At 39.9% G+C, this 23723-nt stretch overlaps 1 long non-coding RNA gene across 2 annotated transcripts in view; it reads left to right on the top strand.

Annotated features, from left to right (window-relative positions):
- LOC132538571 (uncharacterized) overlaps positions 1-23723 on the top strand; it is a 196555-nt gene that overhangs the window by 95042 nt on the left and 77790 nt on the right. The window contains exon 6 of one of the 2 annotated variants that reach the window (XR_009549909.1): positions 21798-22263. The exons of the other annotated variant lie outside the window; for it this stretch is intronic. This is a non-coding gene — a long non-coding RNA (uncharacterized LOC132538571). Of the gene's footprint in view, positions 1-21797; positions 22264-23723 lie in introns of those variants that run through there. 2 annotated transcript variants of the gene reach the window in all.

The following is a 23723-nucleotide window of genomic DNA, read 5'->3' as shown; positions in this document are numbered from 1 at the left end:
CTCGTCACCCAATCTGGTCCCCTACGCCTACACTGAACTTCTCTGTTCCAGTCTCTTGGAAACAGAGCTGGCAGTCAGCTGAGGTAAAGAACAAACACCTCATCACAGACCCCTGCAAGTGTCAACCCGGCTTTGACCTAGCACGTTAGGATCGGGCCCTCCTCAATCGCTATCGAACAGGCCATGGCCGGTGCGCCGCTATGTTCCATCGCTGGGGAGCCAGAGACGACCCGAACTGCCCCTGCGGCTCCAGACAGACTATGACCCACATAGTCCACGACTGCCACCTCTCCAGATTCAAAGGAGGTCTCGAAACTTGACATCAGGCTCAACCTGACGCTGTTGACTGGCTACAGAAGAAGGGCAAACGCTAGAAGAAGAAGAATTAATTGGAGTGGCTATCCTCGGGACAGTCAGACGCCCTGATAAAACTAGAATAGCAGCAGCACCATCTGAAAAATGGTAACAGTGGAGAAGCACAGAAAATCCAGGTTCCCCAGTGTCACTCTTAGAAGCAGCAGATCCAAAGGCCTGCCCACCCCTGCTTTGCCAGTTAGTTTGCTTGTATGTTTGCTTTTGGTCCTGAGGTACTGAGCGGCATGAAATGGTAGCTCGTTTCTGGGCTAAAAAACATATAGAGGATCTCTGCTGTTTCTTTTTCAATTTTCCATGGTGATTTTGTTTTTATCTTTTTGGTGTGTGTGTGTGTGTGTGTGTGTGTGTGTGTGTGTGTGTGTGTGTGTGTGTGTGTTCCTTTTTCTCATCCTTAATAGAAGGCTTTTTCCAGTCACTGGAATACTCAGATGTGAGTTTAAACCATCTCAGTCATCCAAGGATCCTGCAGGGCCCAGGAAGAGAAGCCACATCTTTCCTCATCCCTTGACTCACCACCTTCACTCACTGTGGATGTATGTGCCCCAGAAACATGGCAGTCTTTGCCTTGTTACCAGGCCTTCATTTGCTGTGTGCTCTAGCAACAAAAAAATCTCCCGACTGAGGTTTTTCATAACTCCTCTCTTGGATGCTCTTAGCTTATGTGCCCCAGTAAGCCTCCCTGGTTTCCAGGTTGAAGCCTGTGATGCCTTCTTGCTCACCCTTGCCTCCCTCCATCAGAGCACCACCATGGAACTGCTATCTGTTTACTGATCTGCTAGTCCACCTGGACCGCAATGAGAGGTGTAATGAAATGAAAGGTGAGTAAACATGGTATGAATGGATAGGTCTGAGAAACTGTCCTTTTTTCAGATGAATAAGTTGGTGATCAGGTGTTTCTAGAACAATACTTAGGGGGTGAGAGATGACTCCTCTGACAGCAGGCACACATTCTTATGGGTGTACGTCCCGGCTTCTGTTCTAAACTACCAAAAAGGAGCATGAAGCCAATGGGAGACTTGTATGAAGCCATGGTATGGTGTGTGTCCTCCTCTGTCTCTCCTTCCTTGCCTCCTTGTCCTTCACCACTAACTGGAGCAAAAGGAAATAAAGACTCTGCTGTAAGTAGTAAACTCATGCAGGTATGACGTTCCAGTAAAATTGTGACAGTAAACAAAGCCGACATGTGGCCAGTTCACCAACATGAGTTTGGACGGATGCAGCATCTGTGCAATGCGCAGGCCTGCGTCTGTTCAGTAGCTTTTGTCACTGAGGTCTAGTTAATTTCAAAATCCAAGTGGAGTGATTATTTTAGGGAGAAAACGACTACCAGTTAGATGGTGTGTGTGTGTGTGTTTAACATAAACCATGATTTGTTCAAGGAGAACACTCTTTATTCAAGCTTAACTTCAAAAGTTCACGGATTCTTATTTTGACTTTAAATATTACAAAAACATTCTGGATTTTTAACCTGAACATTGCTTGGTTGTTTATTTATTCTTACTGCATATTTACTTGTGCCGGAAATGAAAATAGTTGCAAATATCTGTTGACATGCGAATCTATATTCACTTTTTCAAGTCTTAAAAACAGAACCATGTTTAAATTGAGACAGTTTTGTTTTAATTATTTTGATCATTAATTTTCTTCCAACTTTTAGTCTCCTTTCTCTCCCTCCTTCTCTCCCTCTTCCTCCCTCTCCTTTTCCCCACCCCCCTTCCTCTTCCTCCTCTTCCTTGTTTTTCATTTTATCTTATTTTGACCAAAGCATTGCTCATCTCTGGCTACTGGTGGTGCCAGAGGCCAGCTCTGGGGCCTGAGCTGTTGGCAGACAAACTGTGTGATCTACCACTATATCTTTACAGTTCTTCTTAAGGATCATTTACAATTTTCTCTTTGTCACACACCTGTGGTCTTCATTGATATACTTACTCTATTCTTTCCTCTGCATTCAAACTTGACATTATTCAAATGTTCATAGCATCTGTTACAGTTCTCGTATTTTCTAATTAGAGTCTTGTTTCTAGTGTTTTATTTTTAGCCTAGATTGACTCTGTAGCTTGGCTGTTTACTTTTCATACCTTTTGATTATAGTTTCATCTCAAGAGTTGCTCTTTTTATGATTTCGATTTCATAGAGATGAACACTGCTTAGCACAGTTCCTAGAATATAATCACGACTTAATCCCTAAATAAAAAGTGGTTATAATCAGTGCTCAGTCATTGATATCAGAAAAGATAATGGACTTTCCCTCAGGCAAATGCTATTTAATCTTTATAAAAGTCAAGCCCCAAAGAACTGGGAAATTGAACTTGCTTGAGGCTGCAAAAATATTGAATAGTTCATAGTAGAGAAGTAGATTCAGTCCAAGATTTCTTACAGAGGCAAATTTCAAATGTTATATAACAAGTAGAGGCTCTGTGTAAGGAATCACAATGAAATGCAGCTTGACTCTTTGAAGTAATTAGTGAGAGTTCATTCAGAGCTGTCTGGAGTAAAACAGTACGACTTCACTGAGCAATTTCATGAGAAATATGTTGGGATTTTGTGGCAGAGCTCTCACCTGAAATATCTAGACCTCCTACATTTTCTTGATTATTTTCTTAGTAAAAGTCTGGACAATTGAATAACTCTGAATAATATCCTTAAGCACTAAACATTGCACAGTGGCGACTAGGCATGCCGTTCTCATACTAGAAAGGGATCTTTTCCATTCTTATGAGATGCAAAAGGGGGAGAGAATCAGTGAAGCAAAGATTGGTGATGAGATGTTGCCCTTTTTTTTTTTTTCTTTTTTACATTCCTCTTCCTTGACTATGAAGTTATGCTGGGGAGACCACGCTATACTGGTTTAATGGATGTAACTTCAAAACAAGTAATACTTGTCCAAAACAGTCTTTCTTGCCTAGTCTTTCCCTCTAATTAACGTCTTGGAATGCACGCTGCTGTTGTTCTGCAGCTACTTTATGGGTCAGTTAAAGCATTTTGCCTCACCTTACCCAAGCCCAGGACTTGGTAATTGTTCCACTGAGCACACGAACACATACAATTGCACCTACAGGAACAACTTCAATAACCTGACATCACAGTGGTCAGGATGAAGAAATCAGAATCTTATTTATTTCTTTGGTCAAGAGACAAAATTCTATTTGAAAAAATGAAAATGGACTGAATATTCTGAGGAAGAGAAAATGAATATATAGAGACATTTCCAAAGTAGCCACTAGGATCTTTTTATACCTGAATGTTATTTGACCTTAGTTAACCTTTGAATACTAAATAAAAGACATTGTTCTACACTACAAGAGGCTTTCTCTTTTCTTTCTGACAGCCTTATTATTATTATTATTATTGGCTTGTTTTATTTTTCCTTTCCCTTCTTGATAGAAACAAAGGGGGAGGTACGTGAAGCCTTACTCTACCAATGTTGAATCTTACCACTAGCAGGTGGAGGAGGGGCTTTAACCTGTGTCCTCAAGCATGGTGACTCACTCTAGGTGCACTCTACTGGGTGCATCGCCACCCATGCTTTATAAGATGATCCCTTTATTTAAAAAAGAATAATAATTATTATGATGCTTCACATTTCCTTTTTTTCCCTCCAATATAGTTGGCAGTGACTTGAGCCTTTAAGCAGTTTTGTCTTCAAACAGGTCACAGGGGCTACTAAGAAAGGAAAGATGATGGGGGCCAGGTGGAAACACACCCAGTTTAGCACACATGTTGCATATGAAAGGACCCGGCTTTAAGCCCAGGTCCCCACCTGAGGCTGGGTGTGGGTGGCTGGGGCTGGGAGGGTGGAACTTCATGTGCTGTAGCTGTCTCTGTCCTATAAAAAAAAAAAAAGATTTCTGTGTTAAATTATGAGAGAGCAAGAGACTGAACACGGAGCATACCCCAGCAGCATATGTAGTGCTGAGAATTGAACCTAGAGATTTTTTTATTTTTCCTTGTAACAAACTTCAAGCAATCCTCTACCTGTAATGATTTCCTGATTTCTGTCTCGGGCTAGAATACTGAGTGTGTTCTTTTACTATCATGAATCTATTGAGAAATCAATACAAATCGAAAATCCTAAAATACTTCTAAATTAAACAATATACCTTGAATAATTCACAAGTAAAACAAGTCACAGAATTATTACATAAAGGGAGGATTAAAAACAAAATAAATGCGAGGGAGGACGAAGAAAAGAGTGGAACTCAAGAAAGTTTAAAAATAAACAAAAGAGAAAATAAGTTAAACCATGAGCTGATTCTTTAAAATCACTTAACATTTTAAATATGGAACTAGAACAGAAAGAGAAGTCCAAGTTTTGAGTATCAGGAATGAAAACATGATTACTAATACATATTTCAAACATGGTTAAAGTAATGAGGGCTTATAATAAATTATATCAAGAATTTCAAGTTGGAGTGGACAAATTCCTTGAGACACTAATTTTCAAGCAAGCATGCAGTATTTCAAAAATGAATAGCTTTATATTGACAGAAACAGATTTTACAAAGAAAAATCTCTCCAAGAAAATTCTCAGGTGGGGGTAGATAGCATAATGATTATGCAAAGAGACAGGACTGTCTGAGACTCCAAGGTCCCAAGTTCAATCTCCATAAACCAGAGATAAGCGGTGCTTGGGTAAAAAAAAAAAAAAAAAAAAAAAAAAAAAGGACTGTATTGACATGGAAAATTCTATCAAATATTTACTATAAAAATTCTAATTTTCTAAAGATCCTTGCCAAATATAAATAAAGCTGAGATTCTTCCAAATTCACATTATGAATTCAAAATTGTCTTGAAATCAGAGTCAGAAAAGAGATGACAAGAGAAGAAAATTACAAACAGTCCTCACTACATTGATCATGTAGGCTCCTAAGAAAACACTAACAAATTGATTCTATTTTTATATTTAAAGTGCAAAATGGAGTTATCACAGAAATCTAGGGATGGTTGACCCTTGCATTTGATGATCAAAGCAATTCTCTATATTAGCAAAATTATCAAACAACATGTGATCATAATGATATATGTAGAATATAAATTACATATATTTATGGTACGTGTGGTCCGGGAGGTGGCGCAGTGGTAAAGCTTTGGACTCTCAAGCATGAGGTCCCAAGTTCGATCCCCCGGCAGCACATGTGCCAGAGTGATGCCTGGTTCTTTCTCTCTCCTCCTATCTTTCTCATAAATATAAAATATCAAAAAAAACCCCAGATATTTATGGTGTGTAATTAATGGTGAAATGATTAGATTCTCTAAGATTAGTAATAAAACAAGGCTGTCTATAGTTTCCATTATCACTCAGTACTTTACTAGTTCCTTGCTAGTGCAGTAAGGAAAGGGGAAAAAATGAATTTGGATACATGATAGATAGTAGAGAATTAGAATTAAAGCCATTGAAAAACCCATTCCTAATATGTTAAACTAAGAAATAAATAAGATCACATTGGAATAGTATACCAAGTGAAATAATTTAGTTAACATTTTTAAACTCAGTTCTTCTCAAATTCAACACGTGCCCATCATAGTGTCATCAGGTTGCTGTTATAGAAGTCGAAACAGAGTTGCAAAAATTATATAGAAATGCAAAAGACAGAACAGCCTGCTTCAGAAGTACAAGTTTAGGGAAATTCCACTGCCTTATTTAAATCTATGTCATAAAGTTTACAATGGAAAGGTAAAAGAGACATCCCAGATAAAGAATTTCATAGTAGTCAGTAGATTATTGTTTAAATAATGGCATAGTAGGCCTAATTTTTAAAGGATAGTTTTTTTTTAAACAGAAAATACCAAAATAATGTCAAAGAAAAATGAATTAAACTCAAATCTATATTGAAACATATGCAAAATTTAACTTTAACTCTATCCTTCATTTAAATGCAGATCCTAAAACTATAGGCATTCTAGAAGTAAACATAGCAAAAAATACTTGTAGTTTCAGAGTAAGGAAATATATATTAATAAGAAACCAAAAGTAGTAATGATAAAAAAGATGAAATCAATCTTAGCCCAATCTAGAATTCTCCTATTTCTCATCTGTTTTCATGTTTTTTTTCAAAACTCCTGATACTTTTGGGACATTATACTGAATAATGTTCTAATAAAAATAAAGAAGATGCAAATACTACAAAAATTCAAAGTCATTCACACTTATCCAGTAAATGTAACCTTGGGTGAGAGTTACCCCTTTTCAAAGATTTAGTTTCCAGTTTCTTTGTTATTTTCCAACTTTGCTCTTTGTGTAATGAAGCTTTTCAAGATACACCACTGCTCAAAAGCTGTCTATTTTTCCCCCAGTATGGTGACAGGAGAAATAAACATTTTCCACTCTTCCTCAACTAATGTCAGGCCATACTCAACAAGATCTTTGGTTACTATAATAGGTAGCAGTCTGTCTTTCCCAGTGGTAGGAATTCATTAATCCATCTGATAAAAGGCAATTTGAAGAAGGGGAGCACAATTTAGGGGCCCTTTAGTCTGTCAAGTTTGATTTTCTTTTACCTTTGAAATGTTCCAGAGTCCTCTTTCCAACATGTCATAGGCAAGTCTGACCCTGAAGTTTACACTAACTTTTAACAATACTATTGGCAGACATAAAACCAATTACAAAAGTTGTCTTCTATGAATTTTCTTATTATTAATAGATTGCAATATACACTTACCATTCCTGGCCTTGTTAATGGATAATGTGTATACTACATTTTGAAGTCGAGTGGATAAAAAAACACTTTCAGGGAGTCAGGCGGTAGCGCAGCGGGTTAAGCGCACATGGTGCAAAGCACAAGGACCGGCTTAAGAATCCCGGTTCGAGGCCCCTGGCTCCCCACCTGCAGGGGAATCGCTTCACAGGCAGTGAAGCAGGTCTGCAGGTGTCTTTCTCTCCTCCTCTCTGTCTTCCCCTCCTCTCTCCATTTCTCTCTGTCCTATCCAACAAGGAATGACATCAGCAGTAACAATAATAATCACAACAAGGCTACAACAACAAGGACAACAAAAGGGGGTAAAATGGCTTCCAGGAGCAGTGGATTCATGGTGCAGGCACTGAGCCCAGCAATAACCCTGGAGGCAAAAAAAAAAAAAAAAAAACCCACCACTTTCTGTGAGAAAACAAAATGATATTTAAGAGTATCTCCTATTTGGAAGCCACATATAATCTATATACAACAGGTCTGCAATTATTAGATGGATAACTTGGGGAGGAAAGCTAAAGGTTACTATAATCTGATATATACATCTTTATAATACATCAATTTTAGCCTGGCCCCCTCCACATTGGAAGAGCAGCTAGTACTGTGGGTCTCTACCCAACCCCATCTCTGTTTTTCTTTCATCTGAGAAGAGTCAGGCCAGATCAGTGAAGCACCCATGACGACAAAGAGAATTCATTACTCCTGATATCCCATTACTCCTGGGATGCATTGGATCGACCTTCCCGTGGTGCATCCCGTGAGTACCCATTCATTGGGGAAACTGAGGATCCTTCCTAGCCGACTGAATCCACATGGATCCCAGTCACTTTCAAAGCCAGAAACAAGCAGCTCCTGACAGCTTTCAAGCTGTTGGTCCTGCTCTTGGAGTCCTCCAACTTAATGTTGAGGGGCTGTGCTTTGCCAAACGCATTCTTATTGGTCAATTGGCGATACAGCATCAGGCAGATGTCATTTGCCTACAAGAAACACTTATAGCAGTCGATGAAGCTGCTCGATTCACCTTCAGTGGATTCGATTTAGTCCTACACTGAACTTCTCTGGTCCAAACTCTTGGAAACAGAGTTGGCAGTCAGCCGAGGTAAAGAACAAACACCTCATCACAGACCCCTGCAAGCGTCAACCCGGCTTTGACCTAGCACATTATGACTGGGCCCTCCTCAATCGCTATGGAACAGGCCATGGCCGGTGTGCCGCTATGTTCCATCGCTGGGGAGCCAGAGACGAATAAATAAATAAGTAATTTAAAAACAGAGGAGGGAAAATAACACTTTGTTAGAAGACATATCTGGCTAATCTGAGGCTTCAGCCCCAGTGCAGTGCTTTAGGGATGTGTCCTCTCACTCTTTCCTTTATCTCTCTCCCTCTGTATCTCTATCTGAAATTAAGAAATAAATAGCATATGTATTTCCATCAGTTCTTTGAGAAAATGATGGCAGGAATCAAAGAAATATCTTCATGTATGAACACTGGGAAGAATGGCAAGTATGACTTATTTTTCTCCAAATTTTAATCTTGGAAAACATTTTTTTCAAGAGTCTGCATTTATTACACTTGCTCAGCAAAACACAGGGCAGAAGACCGAAATTTATATACACAGTAAGATATATCACAATCCCACTGACATTTGCAGATAATAATTCTCTCCCAGATTTCAGAGGGAGCATGTTTAGGTTCTGACGTAAAATCAAAAGACAGTCACTGGTTTTCTGACCAAGATATCTTTCCTCCCTATAGCATAACTGTAGGTTTTTTTTGTTTACAAGCTATTCTTCTAAGAAAGAGTATATGTGTAAGATTTATGCATGCTTGTTAATATAATTTATCTAACGTCCTAGGCCATGACACACCTATTTGAGAACATACATTACCATTAATGAAGACCCAGGTTCAAACCATCAGTCACTGGGCAGGGGCTAAGTTTCAAAACCAGTGGAACAGTATGAAGATATCTCTCCTCTACACCCGCTTTCACAAAAAATACTTCATTCATTTATTTATTATTGGACAGATACAGAGAGAAACTGAGAGGGGAGGGGGAGGTAGAGAGGAAGAGAGACACTTGCAGCCCTGCTTTACCACTCCTTAAGCTTTCCCCCTGCAGGTGGGGAGCAGGGGCTTGAACCTGGGTCCTTGCATACTGTAATGTGAACACTTAACCAGGTGCAGCCCCCCCTTTCACTCTCTCTATCTCTCTGTTTGTCTCTCTCTATCAAATAATGGGGGAGGGGAGAAAAAGTGAAAACAGGAGGCTGGTCAATAGCACACCTGGTTACAACGTTCAAGGACCCAGGTTCGAGGCCCTGGTCCCCACCTATAAGAGGGGAAGCTTTGTGGTGAGTTATAGGAGTGGGGAAGCAGTGTTGCAAATGCTTCTCTGTCTCCCTTTCTTTTTCTTTTTTTCTTTCCCCCTCCGGGGGGAAAACCACTGGGGTTTGGTGCCTATACTATGAATACACTGCTCCTCGTGGCCACTCTTTCCTTTTTTTCTTTAAATTTATTGGATAGGACACAGAGAAATTAAGAAGAGAGGAAGAGAAGAGAGAAAGATAGACACATGCAGAACAGCAGAACTACAGACCTGTTTCACTGCTTGTGAACTGACCCCCTACTCACACACAGGTGGGGAGCTGGGACTCGAACTGGAATCCTTGTGTGAATCCTTGCACTTTGTACTATGTGCACTTCGCCTGGTGTGCCACTTCCAGGCCCCCCTCACCTCTCCCTTTCTGTCACCTCTTTCTCTCTCAATTTCTGGATGTCTCTATCCAAGAAAGATAATAAAAATAAATAAACAAATAAGTAAATAATAAAAGAAAAAGGGGAAAAAATAGGCCAGCAGGGAACAGTGGTATCACACAGGCATCAAATCACAGAAGAACCCTGATGCAAATAAAAAAGTATAAAAGGTCATGAAATTAAAACATAGGATGAAATGGTACAGTAACTAGCATTTCACTATGTGCGATACTGCGGGACCCAGGACCCTTGTTCTGTAGTTGTTGTCATTGCTGTTCTACACATTTATGTCAGTGTCTACCGTGAGCCTCTAGGAACACTGCTGATGCTTTGCTGGAATTTTCACTCCAAGCGCCAGCGTCTTTGTTGCACTGCATTGCTTATTATGCACAGTTATCTTGATCTACTTATCTGTGGGCCAGAATAAAAGTTACGAAGTTTCTTCTACCGCTTGCAATCTATTATTTAATAGTAACACATTTTAAACTGGTGGGCTTTATTGGTTTCTAATGGCCAGAAAACATAGGGTCAACATGTAAAAAACACAATGTTAGTAGAGTTACATAGTAAGCAGGTGAAGTTTTCTGTGATGTTCTCACTGCATCTCTGAGGTTCCAGACATACAAGTTATCTCTGTGTGGAGCTAACTTGTTGCACTCAGTTCAGGTAGTTGATCTTTGCGTGTCTGATAGCCTTCTGCTCTTAACCTCTTTCCACACAATGAATGTCTCCTAGGTAAATAGTTTTGTTCAATGAAAGTTAGAGAAGTGACTCACTGGAGTTGAGAAATCTTTCCCTAATCTGCATTTTGCTGGATTCTAGCAACAGGTCATTACTGGGAACTGAAGAGTGTTCATTTGACTGAGCACATGGTCTAAGCCGAGAAAAATACTTAGCTTAATGAATTGAAATGTCTGGATAACTGCTATAAATCAATCAAGACATCTAGATGACATTATAAACCACAGACATAATGCTCTTGTGGAGAAGCAATGCCCTTGCGGTTTTCAAAACCATTTTGCGTCTTTGAGAGATCTCAAGGCTTGGAAATCTAACCCTCAGCATCCACCCAGTGCTATTTATAAATGGGCCTGAGAGGATTGTTTTTGTTGTTCTTATGGTTGAAATTTTCACCATAAGACAGCAGTTTACAAAAGGCACTTAAATTTAAAAATAATCCTTTTTTTTTATACATAGCTGTGTTGTAAATGCCCAGAGGCTCTTTGAATATTATGGCATGAGACCATCAGACTGTCAGGTTAGCTTAGCACAATGTCATTTAAGGATGCTGACATCTCATTCCCTGTCACAAAAGGAACATGCACTCACTGGAAATGGTATGGAAAATTCACATTCGATAGCTGCGTTATGTATTTCTCCAAATGGCAACAAAGCAAATTGAGAAGAAAATTGTTTATTGCCATAGAACAATCTTCCTTCTAGGAGTGATATATATATATATATATATATATATATATATATATCCCCCTCAAACTTTTTGGTTTAGATGACAACTTTCTGTGTTTTACTATGTTCTAGAATAAGGCCAGCCTTTAATTTTTTAAAATCTTTATAGAGCTCAACTTACAGGATGAAGAAAAATATGTGAATATTTATTTTTATATGACTTACCATTTTCCAGAAAGAATGCCAAGTTTTCATGCAATTATATAAGATTGTGTACATCGAATAGGAAATGAAATGCATAATAGAACAGCTGGGGATGTGATTCAGTGGCAGAATGCAGGAATTGTACATGTGAGGACCTGGATTCAATTCCAAGCCCCGTATATGACAGAGTACAGGGCTCTGGTTTATTATAAAACTAGCAGTTTTTTAAAATAATAAATGAAGGGGCTGAGTGATGGCATATCCAGTTGAACATACAAATTATCATGCACAAAGACCTGAGTTCAAATCCCTGGTCCCCATCTCAACAGTGATACAGGTCTCTGTATCACAGTGATACAGTGAGACAGTGATACAGGTCTCTCTTTCTGTCTTACTTTCTATCCCCCCCCCATTTCTCCCTATCAAATAAAAGAAAGGGAGGGGGAGGAAAAATGGCAACAATATCAGTGGCTTCTTTGTTATCACCCAGCCCCAGTGGTAATTCATATGCCAATAATAAAAAATAAGTAAGCAAATAGATAAATAATTAAACAGAAGAGCCTGGGGGGTCGCGCGGTGGTGCAGTGGGTTAAGCGCATGTGGCGCAAAGCTCAGGGATGGGCGTAAGGATCCTGGTTTGAGCCCCCGGCTCCCCACCTGCAGGGGAGTCGCTTCACAGGCGGTGAAGCAGGTCTGCAGGTGTCTGTCTTTCTCTCCCCCTCTCTGTCTTCCCCTCCTCTCTCCGTTTCTCTCTGTCCTATCCAACAACGAACAACATCAACAATGTTAATAATAATGACCACAAGGAGGCTACAACAACAAGGGCAACAAAAGGGGGGAAAATGGCCTCCAGGAGCGGTGGATTCATGGTGCAGGCACCGAGCCCAGCAATAACCCTGGAGGAAAAAAAAAAAAACAGAAGAGCCTCAAAGGGCTGAAAAATACTCCCTCCCTTATTAATTTAGGCTGCAGATTTGACTAATGTGTCAGTGCCAAGAGAGAACACACACAACTGATTTTCAGAACTCATAAGTTCAAAAACATAGTCGAAAATGTCTAGAATAGCAGCTGTAAAATGCCAGGTATTATTGTGTTGTGCAGAGCCCTCCTAGGTAAGCATGATGTCTATGTCCACTTTCTAGATGAATATATTGATAGACAAGAGATTAAATAACACATCTATGACCACATAGCTTGTAAAGAAGGATGTTGTAGTATTAATAAATGCAATCTCTCTTTCAAGGTCCCTGTCCTTAATTGCTCTTCTATACCACCTGAAGAAGAAAATGTAATTTTTCATATGGAAAAAAATGTTCTTTATCTTGTGATGATGTTATCTTAATGTTGTTGAAGTAAATCCTTATAGTAGATGCTACAGTGATTTGAAAGATGTCTTTCAAAAAGACACTCAGAGCGCACAAGAAAGCGTAGTGAAAAATCATATATCAAAGGATACTTCTTGTCAGTGTATGAAGAGGTTACTTTTAAATGTGATGATCAGGAAAGGTCCCCTAACGTGCAGAATTTGGGTTACTCCCAAAGCACACATAGGTTTCTAGAAGTGTATGGTATAAGGAAGAAACAAATTGTCCTTAGAGGAGATAGATATATATATATATTCCTCACTGGATCATGACTACGTCAAGCTGACTTTCCTGAGCCAGAGACAGGGAGACAGAGAAAGCCATCATGGCATCAAAGCCTTCTCTTCTGTGTTGGGGGCTGGACTCCAACCTGGGTCATGGGTGTGGCAAAGCAGGTACACTATTCAGGTGAATTATCTTTCTGGCCCTAGTTAGTTTTTGTCTTTTTTTTCTTTTTACCAGAGCACTGCTCAGCTGTGGCTTATGATGGTGCAGGGGATTGAACCTGGGACTTGGAGCCTCAGGCACGAGAGTCTCTTTGCATAATTATTATGCTGTCTACCCCCGTCCCATCAGTATTTTTTTTTAAAACAGGCACTAAGACTTGAATGTGAGGAGATGTCAAAACCTTAAGGAAACCGGGTCTGTACATAAAAACAATCATGTTTCAATTCACAAACTAGCCTCAAATCACATATACATCCCAGAAACATCCCAGACATCTACAGCTCTTAACAACATAGATTCTCAGACACTGTCAGATCCACTTCTTCTTCTAGCGTTTGCCCTTCTTCCGTAGCCAGTCAACAGCATCAGGTTGAGCCTGATGTAAAGTTTCGAGACCTCCTTTGAATCTGGAGAGGTGGCAGTCGTTGACTATGTGGGTCATAGTCTGTCTGGAGCCGCAGGGGCAGTTCGGGTCGTCTCTGGCTCCCCAGCGATGGAACATAGCGGCGCACGCGGCGCACCGGCCATGGCCTGTTCAATAGCGATTGAGGAGGGCCCAATCATAATGTGCCAGGTCAAAGCCGGGTTGACGCTTGCAGGGGTCTGTGATGAGGTGTTTGTTCTTGACCTCAGCTGACTGCCAGCTCTGTTTCCAAGAGTCTGGAACAGAGAAGTTCAGTGTAGGCGTAGGGGACCAGATTGGGTGACGAGACGTCAAGCGTTGGACAGGGTGGGCGAAGATCTCCGCGTATATTGGCAGGTCCGGTCGAGCGTAGACGTGGGAAATGAACTTAGATGATGCCGCATCCCGACGAATATCTGGCGGGGCGATGCTGCTAAGAACTGGCAGCCATGGAACTGGGGTGGAACGGATGCTTCCAGAAATGATCCTCATGGAGGAATATAATTTGGAATCGACCAAGTGGACATGGGGGCTACGGAACCATCCTGGGGCACAGTATTCTGCAGTGGAATAGCATAATGCCAGAGAGGATGATCGTAGTGTGGAAGCGCTCGCGCCCCATGAGGAGCTGGCCAGTCTTGCAATGATGTTGTTTCTCGCGCCCACCTTTGCTGCAGTTTTTATGAGATGTTCGTGAAATGACAGGGTGCGATGGAGAGTAACGCCAAGATAGACTGGCTGGGCTTCATGCCGGATTCTCTGAGACCAAATACCTGGGTGAAATCTTAAGATTCCAAAAATCAATATACTTCCCAGTGCAAACAAGTTAAGGAATTGTCCATCCATTTCTAATAGAAATATATTTTGTCAGCGCTACGTCACTAAACACAAGAATTTTAAAAACCAATCTATGACTATTACAACATTTTTTGGGAAAAAAAAAGGGCCAGGAAGCCTTCTCAGCATCAGAGCATGAGACGCTAGTGACCCCCAGGTTCAATCCCTGGAATTTCCATAGGCCAGAGCTGAACAGTGTTCTGTCAGGAGCCTCTCTCTCTCTCTCTCTCTCTCTCTCTCTCTGCCATTCACTATATCTATCATAAAAAAGTAAATTACTGGGGCTTGTTGGTAGCATACCTGGTAGAACATACATGGCCCATGGTCAAGGAGTAGGGTTCAAGCACCTGGTCACCACGTGCAGAGGTGAAGCTTCAGGAGCAGGGAAGAATTCCTGCCAGCGCCTCTCTCTTTCTTTCCCTCTCTACCCCCCCTTCCCCACTTGGTTTCTCTCTGTCTGTATACAAATACATAAATAGATAGATAAATAAATAAAGTGTCTTAATAAGTAAATCGCTATTTATGGTAGGCCAAAGTAACACTCCACTGAAAGTGGTGTCAGAATGAATGTGGGGGGAGTCGGGAGGTAACACAAAGGGTTAAGTGCAGGTGAAACAAAGCGCAAGGAGCGGTGTAAGGATCCTGGTTCGAGCCCCCGGGTCCCCACCTGCAGGGGAGTCACTTCACAGGCGGTGAAGCAGATCTGCAGGTGTCTATCTTTCTCTCCCCCCTCTGTCTTCCCCTCCCCTCTCCAATTCTTTCTGTCCTATCCAACAATGATGATATCAACAACAACAATAACTACAATAATAAAACAACATGGGCAACAAAAGGGAATCAATCAATAAATATTTTTTTAAAAGAATGAAAGTGGGTCCCCATCACCATCTTCTTCTCTCTCTATATATATATATTCCCTTTTGTTGCCTGTGATTTTATTTTAAATTGTTGTTGTAGTTATTATTTATGTTGTTGTTGTTGGATAGGACCGAAAGAAATGTAAAGGAGGGGAAGACAGAGAGGGGGAGAGAAGACAGACACCTGCAGACCTGCTTCACCGCCTGTGAAGCGACTCCCCTGCAGGTGGGAGTTTTACACATGTACCAACAACTGTATTTACTGTGAACCACTAATCCCTCAATAAAAAATAATAACTACAACTTAAAAAATTACTAACTTGGAAACAAAATGCACAGCTGAGCCAGATGTGCCCACTGAGGGGCCAGTTGGCAGCGCACCTGGTTGAGCGCCCATGTTACAGTGCGCAAGGGCTGGGGTTCAAGCTCCCAGTCCCCAACTGCAGTGGAAAAACTTCCGAAGTGGTGATGTGGGGCTGTAGGTGTTTTGTCTCTCTCCTTCTCTCCTTCTTCCTCTCAATTTCTGGCTGTCTCTATCCAATAAATAAAGATAATTTTAAAATTTGTATTTTAAATGTCCCTGCCTATATTCATTCTGGGTTGTTTTTTTGTTTGTTTGTTTGCTTGCTTGCTTTATTTTTTTACAAAACTCTGTCAGTGTATTGGATTTTTGGAAACGCATACTTACATATTAATTAAAGTCTGTGCCCATCTTCAAATGAATGGCACTTGGCATATATTTATAGTAAGTTTCAAGTAGACTGGCCTTGTGTGTCTTTATTCTAAAACTAAGAAGACAGACCATTTATTTGGTCGCTGAGTATTTGAACAGGTAATGATCTGTGAAATAGTAAACACAGCCTGAGTTTCACTCCATTTGTCCACCTAATTTATCCATTTGTTGGGTTTTCTGAAATAAATACTCTCAGCTAACTCTGGGTTGGATGTAGCATGTGGTTCCCACTTGAGTCTGGAAAATTGGTCCACAGAGCTGTTTCCACATTTCTTCTTTCCTTAAGCTATGGTGAAACCCGAAATAAAATCATTCTTCCCAGTCCATGCCCCCCAAGTGCTTGAGGAAAAGACCACCGTAACACGTAAGTGAACATTCTTTTTAACATGCGCACTCAACCAGGTGCGCCACCTCCTGGCTTTTTTTTTTTTTTTTCGAACATTCTTTTTAAATAGAAAAAACACTTCAAGCACTCATGAAAGTTGCAGAATAAGTTTTTCTTTGGTATTTTAGGTACTCTTTGCCAGTATTCTTTTGAGACAGTGATGCCTGTCAGAAGGTTTTATTTCTTTTTTTTAAATAAGGTTATTAATGAGAGAGAGATAAAGAGGGAATCAGCACACGCACACGCACATATATTGAGGCTAGGATTGAACCTCAGATCTCACACTGACAAGTCTTGGGCTCTGTCACTGCACAGCCTCTCTAGCTGCTGAATTTTGTTGTTTGCTCGTCTGTTCTTGTTGTTTTGACCAGAGACTGCTTAAGTCCACCAAATATTGGTTCCGGATATTACACCTGGGACCTCTCACATGCAGGTCCCCTGTGCTCTGCTGTGTTTTCACTACCTCCTCCAACCTCCATAGATTTTCTTTCTTTTAACATGTTATTTATTTTAATAAGAGAGAGAAAGATACAGAGAGAGAGAAACCAGAACTCTGATCAGCTCTGGCTAAGGTTAGTGCTGGGGATTGAACCTGGAACCTGGGACCTCAGACCTCACACATGAGAGCTATTTGCATGGCCCATTAGGATGTCTCCCCAGCCCTGGAGATTCCCCTAGAATAGAAATGTTAAACCATATGCTCGATTTGGAGATATTTTTTAAGACCATCGAATTTAGGTGAAAAAATAGTATTTATTACTTATTTATTGGATAAAGACAGGGAGAAATCAGGATTGTGACCTATGTAGCTATATGGAGGGATAAATGCTGGGAAGGTGCGTATAAATAAACTTAGATGAAATAAAAAAAACTGTCTGTATGATAGACTGTCAAAGCCCATAACATAAACATTATCTATTATTTATATTTCAAGATGTTCATTCAAAAGTTTCAAGACTTAAAAATGTATTATTCTCAACAAGGGCAACAAAAGGGAAAATAAATAAATAAAATAAAATAAAAATGTATTATACTCAACAAGGGCAACAAAAGGGAAAATAAATAAATAAAATAAAATAAAAATGTATTATACTCAACAAGGGCAACAAAAGGGAAAATAAATAAATAAAATAAAATAAAAATGTATTATTCTGTCCCTCAACCATGGTGCTACTTCTTTTCATTTCATTCACTTGTCTTTTCATATCACTAGTCGTAAGACTATTAACCTACAGGAAGGTTACAAATCAAGTGATCTTGACTGATTTTAGTGCTGTCACTGCCTTGCCTTGCATTCAGCATTCTCTTAAAAACTGAAGTCCACTTTGCTAATGGGTAGTCGAATATCTTTCTTAACCTTTAGGAAACAGCCCACTTCCAGGCATATGTAGTAAACGTTTCACACAGACTTGCTCAATTAAACCAGTGCCCACACCACACATAAATTGCAGCCTGAAGAGAAGTGATGTGTGAAAGCACACTCCAGAATGATTCAGTTCAGCTGGGCAGATGAAAGTCTGAGCTGTGACATTTCAGCGACGTATCCATCTGCCACCAGTCACTTGTGGAAAGAAGCTTCTGTTTCTTGTCAGCCAGCAATAGGAAGCGAAGGAGGATTTAGTAGCTGCCAGAGTACCAAAGGAAAGAGCACAGCACACACTACTCATGTCAATTTAGGGATGGGGTCCTGGCTGCCTTATCTTTCCCATCTGGTGAATAAACATTCTTTAAGCTGCTTTGCCCCAGGTAATACCTCACTTCCTAAGGCAGGAAAATAAGATCCGCAAAAGGCTGATCAATAAACCCATCTGTAAAAATGAAGATGTATATGCTCTGTGCTGTGATCCACAAAGGCCATCTGTAAGTAAATAAACAGATAATCATCATCATAATTTTTTACCTGGCTAAATGTTGTCCTCCACCACCTTTGGTTAATTATTTTTGAAAGTCAGGCAAAGTGGGATTGTAAGATTATCAAAACACCATTTCAGCTTTCTGCTTCACATCCTGTATGTAGATGTAACCAGAGTAAAAGCCGAGGAAAGGCAGCCAGCCCCCTGGCCCCAACCCCAACCCCAACCCCAGCCCCTGGCTTTCATTCTTATCAAAATGAAAATGGGATGCTTAGTGATGCTGACAATTTGCTACGGATTGAGCACAAGGGCACTGTCCTCATGGGAAATAGCTGGAGTCAGTGATCATATAAATCTGGAGGTATGAAGCCATAGGAACAATGCCTTTTTCTTTCATTTTAAATCTTCAGAACAGTATCTTTGTTGGATATTTGCACCCTCTCTATTAATGTAGAAAAGAGAGCAGCTTGCTTGATGTGCAAGTGTTGAATACATATGTAATTGTCTTTTACTTTTTTGTTTTAAATATTTTATTTATTTATTTTTCTCTTTTGTTACCCATGTTGTTTTTATCATTTGTGTGGTTATTATTATGGTTGTTATTGATGTTGTTATTGATGTTGTTGCTGCCAGATAGGACAGACAGAAATGGAGAGAGAAGGGGAAGACAGAGAGGAGGAGAGAAAGACAGACACCTGCAGCACTGGTTCACCGCCTGTGAAGCGACTCCCCTGCAGGTGGGGAACTGGGGGCTCGAACCGGGATCCTTACTCCGGACTTTCCCTCCAAAACGGGGAACTAGAAAAGGATACCTGTCCTTGTTGCTTTTACTCAATTTAAGATTGAAGTGCTAGCCAACACAATTAAGAAATAAAATGTATTCAAGTTAGAAGCAAGAAGTAAAATTCATTGTTTACAGACAGACATATTATCTAGAAAACCTTGAAAGATCATAAAAAATTGTTACAAGTAACTTATAAATTCAGTTCTTCTTCTAGCGTTTGCCCTTCTTCCGTAGCCAGTCAACAGCGTCAGGTTGAGCCTGATGTCAAGTTTCGAGACCTCCTTTGAATCTGGAGAGGTGGCAGTCGTTGACTATGTGGGTCATAGTCTGTCTGGAGCCGCAGGGGCAGTTCGGGTCGTCTCTGGCTCCCCAGCGATGGAACACAGCGGCGCACCGGCCATGGCCTGTTCGATAGCGATTGAGGAGGGCCCAATCATAAATTCAGTAAAGTTAAAGAACAAAAAAGTTAACATATGGGCCAGTTGGTGGCGCACCTGGTTAAGTGCACGTGTTACAATGTGTAAAGACCCAGGTTCGAGCCACTGGTCCCCACCTACAGGGGGAAAGCTTGCAAGTGGTGAAGCAGGGCTGTAGGTGTCTCTCTTTATCTCTCCCTCTCTATCTCCCCCTACCTCTCTCAATTTCTGACTGTATCCAATAATAAAGATAAATTTTAAAAGAAATTTTAAAAAGAAGTCAACATATAATAACCTACTGCACCTCTCTCTGTGTTCTAGTAAGGAGTTATCAGAAATAGAAATTAAGAAAATAATCCCATTTACATCAGCATCCAGATCATCTAGGAATCGGCTTACTAAGGTGGTAAGAATAAACATGCATGCTGAAAATTACTAAATAGTAATAAACTCATATATAGTCCATGAATTTACAGCAAAGGAATAAAAAATGCACAATAAGGAAAGAATAGTTTAATCAACCAATGACATTTGGAAAAAATGTGCAGCAAAATGCAAAAGAGAGAAAAAAAAGAATAATCCATTATCTTGCCCATATAAAATTCATTCAAAATAGATTAAAAACTTGGAATGCAAAACATGAAACTCCTAGAAGAAAGAATATGTGACAACTCTGAGACAGGTTGCAGTGATGATCTTCTGATCTAACTTTAAGGGAATAACAAACAGAAGTAAAAATAAAACAAGTGAAATTATATTAAACTAAAATAATCCTGCACCTAAAGATAGCAACATAATAAAAGATTACTTATTAAATATAAATTATTTGAAAATCATATATATTATAGAGACTTATAGCCAAACTATATAAAGGATCCAGACAGCATAATAGCAAAAATTCTGACTAAAAATGGACAGAAGATCTGCATAGACCTCTTTCCAAATACGTAGGTACAATGACAAACTAGTACACGGAGATGCTCAGTATAATCAACAAAGAAATTCAAATCAAAGCTACAATCAGATGTCACTTTACCTATGTGGTGATCATGCACTAATGACCAAGCCAATAACAAAAAATACTGGAACTGTTGACAAGGCTGTGAAAAAAAGTACATTCTTTTTATTTTTAATTTTTTATATGTATTTATTTTCCTTTTTGTTGCCCTTGTTTTTTATTGTTATTGTAGTTATTATTGTTGTTATTGATGTCATCGTTGTTAGATAGAGAGAAATGGAGAGAAGAGGGGAAGACAGAGGTGGAGAGAAAGATAGACACCTGCAGACCTGCTTGACCACCTGTAAAGCGACTCCCCTGCAAGTGGGGACCCAGGGGCTCGAACTGGGGTCCTTGCCCTGGTCTTTGTGCCAAGTGCACTTAACTTGCTGTGCTACTGCCCAACTCCCAAAAGTACATCCTTATACATCGTTGGTGGTATGTAAGTTGGTACAGACATTATGGAAAACAATATGCAATTTCCTCAAACATGAAGAAGAGAGTTACTATATGCCTCGTGAATTTCACTGTTTACCTGAAGGAAACAAAAGAACTAACTAAAAAAAATATGCACCTCAGCGTTCACTGTAACATAGTTACAATGGCCAAGGCATGGCAGACTTAGACATGAATATTCACCAGTGCTTGACTGTGTAGAGCAGGTGAAGCAGAGGCTATACAAAATGCCATTATTCGGCCAGGAGAAAAACAAAATTTTGCTATTTCTGAAGACATGGATGGAATTTTAAATGTTTTGTGCTAGAGATAAGTCAGACAGAAAAAAAAATACCCTAAAATATCTTTTCTGTTTTAAATCTCCAAACAAAATGAAAATAAACTCACAGAAAACAGACTAGTATTTGTCAGTGGAAGAGGTGGGGGTGGGGAAAAAGGTGAAAGGGAAAAAAGGGCAAGTATTGGAAATCATGCAGGGTAATAGAGGTATAAAAATAAAAATTATAAAAAGAAAGATAAATGAAGACATGATAGTAACAGACATCTCTGGTCATCAAAGTGACAATGAGCCTGTTTCCCTTGCTGTAATTCTACAACGTTCTAATTGTTGGGCACTGGAATGTATGTCTAATGTATATGCTACTTGGTGTTCCCGTGAACGTGGTAATTCTCTCCGTGATTGTTCAAGATAAGGGTCATTGAACTGACTTCCTATGCAGGAGGTTTCAGAGACCTCAGAAGGACAACAAAGCAAGTGAAAGATTGGCAGGCTAACTTACAAAGCTAGTGAACCAAGAATGAAACACCAGTTAGCAAATCATCTGTTACAGTTTCAGGTAACCAGATTGAGGTAATGTTGTCACTGAAACTACATTCGCCTCTCAGCACAGAAGACCAAGGTCTGTGAAGCAAGCAAGAAGACTCAGTCCTTTCTTTTAGTTAACTCCTGACTCCAAACTGGTGGGTTCCTGGTGCAAGACCTTAGCTCTCCTGTAGATTCTTCCTCCATCGATCAATCATCATATGTTTCTTTTGCTTCCTTAAGAATGCTTCTTTCTTTTTTTTCTGTAAAAGCTGCACATGCAGGTTGTTCAGAGAGCAATTTTATTTTCTCATACAGACTGAGTCCTCACTCTCTGTCATGCTTTTAAAAAAAATTATGTTTACTTATTGGATGGAGATAGCCAGAAATAATGAGGGAAGGGGGAGAGAGAGGGAGAGGGAGAGGGAGAGAGAGTGACTTGAAACAATGCTTCATACTCACAAAGCTTTTGCTATGCTGGTGGGGACTGTGGTTCTTGTACTCAAGAACCACAGTTCAACCTCGTGTGTTACCTCCAAGGCCCCCCCTTTTCTCCCTTTTTCCTTTCTTTCTTTCTTTCTTTCTTTCTTTCTTCTCTCTCTCTCTCTCTCTCTCTCTCTCTCTCTCCCTTTTTCTCTTTCTTTCTTTTTAACCAGGGTTATTTCTGGGACTCAGTGCCTGCACACTAAGCCACTGCTTGCTTCTGACTACCACATTTTTCTTTCTCTTATGGATAGAGACATAAACTACAAGGGGATGCGGAGGAAGAGAAGGTTGGAGAAAGAGAGATACCTGCAGCACTGCTTCATCTGCTTGTGAAGCTTTCCCTGCTGCAGTTGGAGACCAGACACTGGAGAACAGGACCTGTGCATGGCAATGTGTGCACCCTAACGAGGGCACCACTGTCTGCCCCTCCCTACCATTCTTGAATGGGAGGGAGTCTTTCTTAAAGAAAATACCTTACCTGACTTTACAAATTAAAAGTTGTCTGGTGATTTTTTTTTTCCCCTCCAGGGGATTATGAATCAGTTCTGGGTCAAAATCTTAGACTGGAGGGCTAATGTCTATAACATTGTATAATGTTGTTATTTTTTTTTTTTATCTTTTTCTTTTCCAAGAATAACCCAGATGGATAGAGAACTTCAACTTATTCCCTGACAAAGTTATGTGGCATGGCAAAATAATTAGTAAGTAGGAACCAGGAAGTTTGAACAGAGCAGGTGAGAATAGGGATTTTAGGTGGATTGTGGAGCAGTGCTGTGGTGTCTGTTGGCCCCCTCTTCTTCTCTCTACCTTTTTCTTTAAAAAAGGGGAAAAAAGGAAAGAAAGAAAGAAAGAAAGAAAGAAAGAAAGAAAGAAAGAAAGAAAGAAAGAAAGAAAGAAAGAAAGGAAAAAGAAAAGTTGGAGCGTCCGTAAGACAGTGCAATGGTATCCTGTATCAAGAGGCCTTGTTCACTCCCTAATCCTCTTTGCCTTTGTCTTTCCCTCTTTCTTTCTTTCTTTCTTTCTTTCTTTCTTTCTTTCTTTCTTTCTTTCTTTCTTCCTGTCTTTCTCCTTTCTTTCTTCCTTTTACTTTTCTTCTTTTCACTGGCGCACTCTTCAATTCTGGTTTATAGTGGTGCCTAGATTTAAAATGAAATCCTGGAGCCTCAGGTGTGGAAGTCTTTTACATATTGACTCTGTTAACTTCCATCCTCTGACTCTGCATTTTTTTTTTTTTAAAAAATATGTGGGTAAGGTAAAAATCAAGGTATTTTATTCTTCAGATTTTTGTGTTCAAGTTCTATTATTGCTATTGTTTATATCTGTTACTAAGTAACTTCCATTTCTCTGAAGAACAGCTATAAGAGGGTATCATTCACTCAGAATATAATATAAAGAAGTGAAAAATGAATGTCTGAAAAAATTAGTCAAACTTCTGCTAAGACTTTATGAGGACTATGAGGGCTGTCCTTGATGG

This window comes from Erinaceus europaeus, chromosome 5, assembly GCF_950295315.1.
Source record: "Erinaceus europaeus chromosome 5, mEriEur2.1, whole genome shotgun sequence".
NCBI lineage: Eukaryota > Metazoa > Chordata > Mammalia > Eulipotyphla > Erinaceidae > Erinaceus > Erinaceus europaeus.
The sequence above is the reverse complement of the archived record's forward strand: the minus strand, read 5'-3'. Positions and strand labels throughout refer to the sequence as shown.